Genomic DNA, 6991 nt, shown 5'->3' on the forward strand with positions numbered 1-6991 from the left:
CCCAATGTGCGTTCAATGTCAAATTCTGCAGAAAATCCCAACTGCTCAAGATGAAGTCATTCTTTGAAGATTCATCAAGTTCATCTTGAAGTTGTAAATAATTTGAAGATAAATGCTGAAGCCAAGCTTACAATGAAGATTAACAAGAAAAGCCAGCTACTTTTTAGGGGGAGCTTGTTGGGTCAATTAAGAAAAGAAAGCTATAAACCAAGGGGGAGATTGTTGGGTCAAAATTATGGTTTATACTTTGCTTTTCTAGGCAACTATATTTTTCTGTAATGTTTTATGAGTTTACGGTCAGGTTTACGGCCAGAGAGGTGTTTACGGCCGTAAACAGGTTTACGGCCGTAAACAGGTTTACGACCGTAAACCCATTTACGGCCCATGTTTCTCATGTATATATATATATATAGGGGTGAGGGGTGTGAGGAATGTAGGGGAAGAGAGAGAGAGAAAGGAGCTTATGTGTGTGTGTGTGTGCGAATCTCATGTAAAGGAGCATCATTCCAATCTATTCAATACATTGAAGATTCAAGTTATTCTTCTCTTCTTCTCTTCTATTTTGATCTGGCATCATCCGTTTGATTGGGATTCCGCACCATCAAACGGATCTGATTGATATACAAGCATTTTGGGGACTTACAAGGAGCCGAAGAGGCGTGTGCCACACCGGATGTGGTGACGGGTATGTTTTCTTCTCCCTAACTTTTATTATATGTCAGTTTTGATATTTATATTATATGTGTTTTGTTTAGGATCGTTCCATGTGAACAGCATCCCCGTATTGGTATTATTTGACTCGAGGGATACCCGGTCATTCGTATCTCTTTCACTCAGCAAGAGGTTTGCTAAGTCTTCAGGCACATTGGATTGTCCTTTAGAGGTCGAGATTGCAGACGATCGATCCGTACGGGCTTCAGAGGTTTTGTAACACCCCGAATTCAGGAGACATTGAAAGGGGAGAAAACCTTAGAAGGAGGAAGCAACTCGTCGAGTGGATGGAGCGACTCGACGAGTAGGATCGCGATTTGGATGGAGTGACCTACTCGACGAGTCTGAAGACTGACTCGGCGAGTTGATCTGGGTTTGGGAAACCCTAAATTCGGGTCTTGTACCCTATTTAAAGAACATTATAACCTTTCATCAGCCTCCTTGATACTCTCTCAAGTCCAGGAACGAAACCCTAGCCACCCAACTCCATTTCTTGAGCATTGAGAAGCTAAAGGTTGTTTTGTGGTGCATTTCTTGGAAGATTGGAAGCAAGGAACGAGGAGGAGAGTTTAGATCCAACATCTACTTCAGTTTGGCAGTTAATATAAGGTAACAAGTTGTTACCTTGAGCATTCATTTGATAGATCTCTTCATCTTGAGTTTCATGGCCTTTTCTAGCACATTTGTGGCTAGTGCTTGCATGGGGCTCGATCTGAAGTTTGCAACTTCATATCTGGACTCCCCAAGGTCCCTAATGCATTAAAGTCTCAAGATTTTAAGACTTGAAGCCCTCCTCCATAGTAAAACCCTTCCTTGTAGCTTAGTTTTGGCTTTTGGGAACTATTCACACGTAAAGGTTGCAACTTTACGTGGAAATCATGCTCGAGGAGGTTGGATCTACCTTTGGGAGAAGCTGTTTGGCTTAGAAATCGTCTATATAGAATGACACATAGAGGGACTCGGCGAGTCAGTCTGCTTTCTTGCCCCAAAACCCTTCTGTTAAAGGGTATGAGTTGAGTTGGTATGAGACTCAGCCAGTCTGGGTCCATAGCGGGTATAAAGTTCATCGTACTCGGCAAGTTCAACGAGGAACTCGGCGAGTCTAAGGCAATCTTCTTAGTTTATGAAGATGGACTCGACGAGTTGTTCATAGAACTCGGCGAGTCATAGTCTGGACATTCATAAAAGGGAGATCAACTCGACGAGTTCAAGGATGAACTCGGCGAGTCGGTTGAAGATGGTCCCGACTGTATGGTTGAAGGAGGACCCGTCGAATTCTTGCTAGACTCGACGAGTAGAGTCGGGGGTTGTACTGGATAGTGGGAGTATGAACTCGATGAGTTGGTAGACCAACTCGGCGAGTCCGGTCAACTGGAGGTTGACTTTGACCGTTGACTTTGACCAAGTTGGACCAGGGTTGACTTTTGGATTATTGTGGTCTAACTTTTATTTTGGGTAATGATAGTTCGGGAAGCCGAAGGGTCAGCGGTTCAGAAATTGCCGGTTAGCAGTCAGAAGTGTTCAGCTAGTCTTCAGCAGTGGGAGGTGAGTCTCCTCACTGTGTGCATGGGTCTACGGCCACAATGCCGACCCATTATATTTATGTTATGTATAGTAGGAAGACCTGGGGGTTAGCCCTAGGCACTCATTGTGATATGTTCGGATTTAGATCCGTTACCGGGGTTAGCCCAATGCAGTTTGCATGTTCCGGATTTCGGTCCGATGCCGGATGGTGCCCGAGGCAGTAGTGTATATGTAGTTATACTTGTTGTCTTTGTGATACTTGTATGTGCCTGGTAGGGAGGTGAGTCGGGTGAGGTCCCGTATCTCATCATTAGCCGAGTATGGACGAGGTTCCGTATCTCCTTAGTAGCAGAGCATGGGCGAGGCCCGAGTAGGAGGGAGGTGAGTGTGGGCGGGGGCCCGTATATCACTACCAGCAGGAGCATGGACGGGGTTCCATGACTCATCAGTAGCAGGACAGGGGCGAGGCCCAAGTTAGGCGAGGCTTTAGATTAGTATTACAGTAGAGTATGTTTAGCTTTATGATATGTGTTATGATATATGCTTGTATATGCTTAGCGGGCGAGGCCCAGAGACAGGCAGGGCCTAAGAGAACATATCTGTATACCGAGCGGGGCTTGATGCCAGGCGGGGCCTGATGCCGGAGGAAGTCCGATGCCAGGACCAGTCCCGATGCAGCGGGAGGGGGCCCATTATGTGGTTATGTGTTTGGTATGTGGTAGTATGGGGAACTCACTAAGCTTCGTGCTTACAGTTTTCAGTTTTGGTTTCAGGTACTTCCGGTATCGGAGGGAAGAGCTCGGGATGATCGCATTGCACACACCAAGAAGTTTAGCCTGGGATGTTTACTCTGATCAAATGAACTAGTGTTTTGAAATGATACTCTGATTTAAGATAATGACTTATGATTTTTGATGAATGATTTTATGATTATGGTTTAATTAACAGATTAAAAATGAAATTTTTGGACCGTATTTTTGGGATGTTACAAGTTGGTATCAAAGCCTTGGTTTGAGGGATTCAGGCACACTCTCGGGTGAGTCTAGACTTAAACTGAGGAATTGGTATGAAAATTTTCAAAAGGAAAAAATTATTTTTTTAGAAAAAGAACTTTGAGAAAAAGGAAAGAAAAGAGTTTTAGAAATAGCGAAAGGGAATTTTAGAAAGAAAAGAACTTTGAAAAGGAGAAAAGGGTGTGGTGCATGCAATCAGCCGAGCTCAAGTAAGTTCTCCCAAATTACCCATACAAGTTATGTTATGCTATGTTTAGTAGAACTGCATGCTAGATTAGGACTAAGGATCTAGGAAGATGCCTTATGTGCCTGCTTTATGTGTATGAGCTTTATGAATTGCATGCTAGTACATATTCCTGATTAGAGGATAGAACAACTTGATTGGATTATGTGGTTAGCTTTCCCAATGCCCGAATGCTGGATGCTTTGTGCTATTAGGAGTACTAGTTATCTCTAGTTAACTAGTAAACGAATATGCTAAGTTACATATTGCAAGGACTAAATAATTTCAGAAGGTTAGGTCTAGCCCTATTTCGCAGCTCTCATCTGAGTCTAACCGTTGTAGGGTAGGACCTCTCATTCGAAGAATTATCTAGTCTAAGAAATATGTAATGGTATTCACGAGTTAGTTAAGGGGAGATAACTGGGACTTCTTATGCAGCTGATGGCAGAAAGTGAGTTGGAGGTTACCCTAGGGCAAGCCTAGGATGAGAGTAGTGCTGGGAGCAGTGTTAATATTAGTGAAAGGAACTTGGTGTAGTCGAGGCAATTCTTGAGGAAAGTACGGATAGATGTGGAAGGTAGTAGGGGCCCATACTACTGAAAGCAGAGGATCTGTACTTGATTCAAGAAGGTCTGAGATGAAACCGGGGAACTTGTAGTGTGAGTGTGATCCCTCAGTAGAGATGTGTATGCTAATGGTAGTTATGATATGCTGCAGAATGGTGACACTACGGGGTAGACCAGTTGGCGGATCAGGCGCCAGAGAGGGATCATGCTCGGGTTTAGGGACCGAGCAGCTCGAGGAGCAGATGAGGGAGTTTGTATCAGCCGAGGTTATACGCAGTATTCTAGATCAGACTCCTGTGATCTTTGGCACGGTCAAAGGAGGGCATACTGGAGATATTGGATGAGAGGCTGGGAGCCTTCCGCGCGGAGATGGTGGCCATGATGGGAACGCGTACTTTGACGTTTCGAGAGTTCAGAGCTTGTGGAGCTCCAGATTACCATGGGGCTCGTGACCCCATCGCTAGCAGCAGGTGGTTGGCCGATGTTGCCAACGCTTTCCGTACGAGTCAATGTCCCGAGGGGGACAAGGTCCGACTTGCCTCCTGTCTTCTGAAGGACAGAGCATGAGATTGGTGGGAGGAGGTTGGACATGCCATTGGAGATGATGCCGCGTTGGATGCGATGACATGGACTGACTTCTCGACCAGGTTTAGGGCCGAGTTTTCACCAGTGATCGAGGTGCAACAGCTAGCACGAGAGTTTCAGGATTTGAAGCAGACGACTGAGACTGTGGCGGAGATCACCGCCAAGTTCAGAGAGAGAGCCCTCCTCGTGCCGCAGTATGTGGCAGACGAAGATATGAAGAAGACTCGATATCACGAGATGCTGAGATGTGACATCAGGCATTTTGTGAGCAGGTCCAGCTGCAAGACACTGGAGGATATGATTGCTTGTGCCAGGGAGAGAGAGATTGATTTGGAGTTAGAGAGGAAGAGGAAACCGGGTGAGATTCAGGTAGCCACAGGTTCAGGCAAGAGACCCAAGGGGTCAGACTCGAGATCGAGGGATTTCCAGAGCCGCAGCCGATGCAGGAAGTGTGGCAGGACGCACGAGGGTGCGTGCAGGAGTGGCAGTGGTGGGGATTCATGCTGCTTCAAGTGCGGCCGGAATGGCCATTTCAGCAGAGATTGTACAACTACCACCACTCAGGGATTAGACCTGATATGTTTTCATTGCAGTCAGAGGGGCCACAAGAAGGCCCAATGTCCGAGTTTGCTTTCAGCAGGACAGGTGATAGCACCTGCCCCTGCGACTTTGAGGATCACCGACAGTCGGCAGGGCCAGGTAGAGGTGCCTACGACACGGAACAGGGCGTACCCGTTGGTTTCAGATAACATGCGAGCAGCCCCGGATGTGGCAGGTGCGTATCCTTTAGCTGCTTGACAGTTTTATTTGTGATTTAATTGCTACATGGTACTGCATCGGTATTAGTGATTGTACTTTGGATTCTGTTTCCTGCTTATGATTGAGTTATATTCCATCTGCATACCATGGGTTTAGAGTAGTAGTCCGTAGTTGTACCCTTTTAGAGCAGGTTACTCAGGATGCGGTCGCTGTAGCAAGTGGGAAATTGGGACTCTAGAAGTATTTCGCCAGCTTTCAAGGACGGTGGCGTCATGGTATTGGTTAGCTTTGGAGCACTAGCAGCGGCAAACATCAATTTTTAGCATAACGATTATGGAGTCGTAAGAAGGATTGGGAATCCTTTCCAGACAGTAAACTGCAAGGAGCGAGTTGGGTCAAAGTGGGGGAGAGCCCTCCAAGTATTCAGAGTCAGAAGTAAGTAAGGAGTTGGAATGAGTTCGCAACTCTGTTGAACAGGGTAATAGTCTGAGTGGCTGTTCGGATGAGAAACGCGTGAGTTGGGAGTTTTGGAAACTTCCCAGTGTTGGGTGCGTGTAATAGCGATCAGTAGATGATTGGTTTGGGAAATCAGGTTGAAAATTTTCTTGATAGAACGTGATTTAGCCAGGATGTAAGACTACGGGATAGCCGTAGCATTCACCAGCAGGTAGACAGTACGAGAAATGTAGTGAGGCTACGGGATGACCGTAGTGATCACGTTAGTTGATGGTTGGTTTTGGAAACCAGGTAGGAGGATCGCCAACAGGACTCGAGTGAGTCAATATACAGATTGAGTGTATGTCAGGCACGGGATGTTTTCGGATTAGTAGTCAGTGTGGAAACGACATGGGGAGTATAGTAAGACTGCGGGATAGCCGCAACATTAGCATCCAGTTAGAGGAGTGTGGGCGAGGACCCGTATCTCCTAGTTAGCGGAGTGTGGGAGAGGCCCGTATCTCCTAGTTAGCATGATCAGGATCAGGTAGACATAGTTCGTTGAGATTTAGTATGGAGGCAGGCCTGCATAGCCCTAGATAGGTGAGACCAGAGGGAGAGGCCACTCCAAGATACAGTTGGGTGAGACCCGTGGGCGAGGCCTGTATGTTAGTAGCAGTACAGGTGAGACCAGAGGGAGAGACCACTCTAGATATAGTTTTGATGAGACCCGTGGGCGAGGCTCGTAAGATTTTAGCAGCGCAGGTGGGACCTGGTAAAGACCTTAGAGTCAAGATAAGGGATCGAGGATCCCAGGATTTAGAGAGCCAGAGTGGCAAGGTGGACAGAGTAGTTTTAGTTAGCCGAAGTTTCCTTCGGAAGTCGTTGAGAGCGACTAATTGATGGAGTTTGAGTTCAATAACCGGTAGGAGTCTGGTAGTCAAGGAGATGGCAGATTAGTTGGGAGCGGGGTGGTATCGGTTCATCCGGATAGCGGATCAGAGACAGCAAAATCTTTGGACAGGGACAACGATAAGAGGATTCGAGAGTGGAAGTGGTCAGTTGACTGAGAGGTGCTAGGCCCCTCGCAACAGGATTAAATAATCTCAGAGTGAGTGATTTGACTCTGTTGCGCAGCTCTCGTATGAGTCTAACCATTGCAGGGATGGGTCTAT

The sequence above is a fragment of the Lactuca virosa genome, chromosome 4 (assembly GCF_052849685.1).
Source record: "Lactuca virosa cultivar CGN04683 chromosome 4, Lactuca_virosa_CGN04683_v6, whole genome shotgun sequence".
In the NCBI taxonomy this organism is placed as follows: Eukaryota; Viridiplantae; Streptophyta; class Magnoliopsida; order Asterales; family Asteraceae; genus Lactuca; species Lactuca virosa.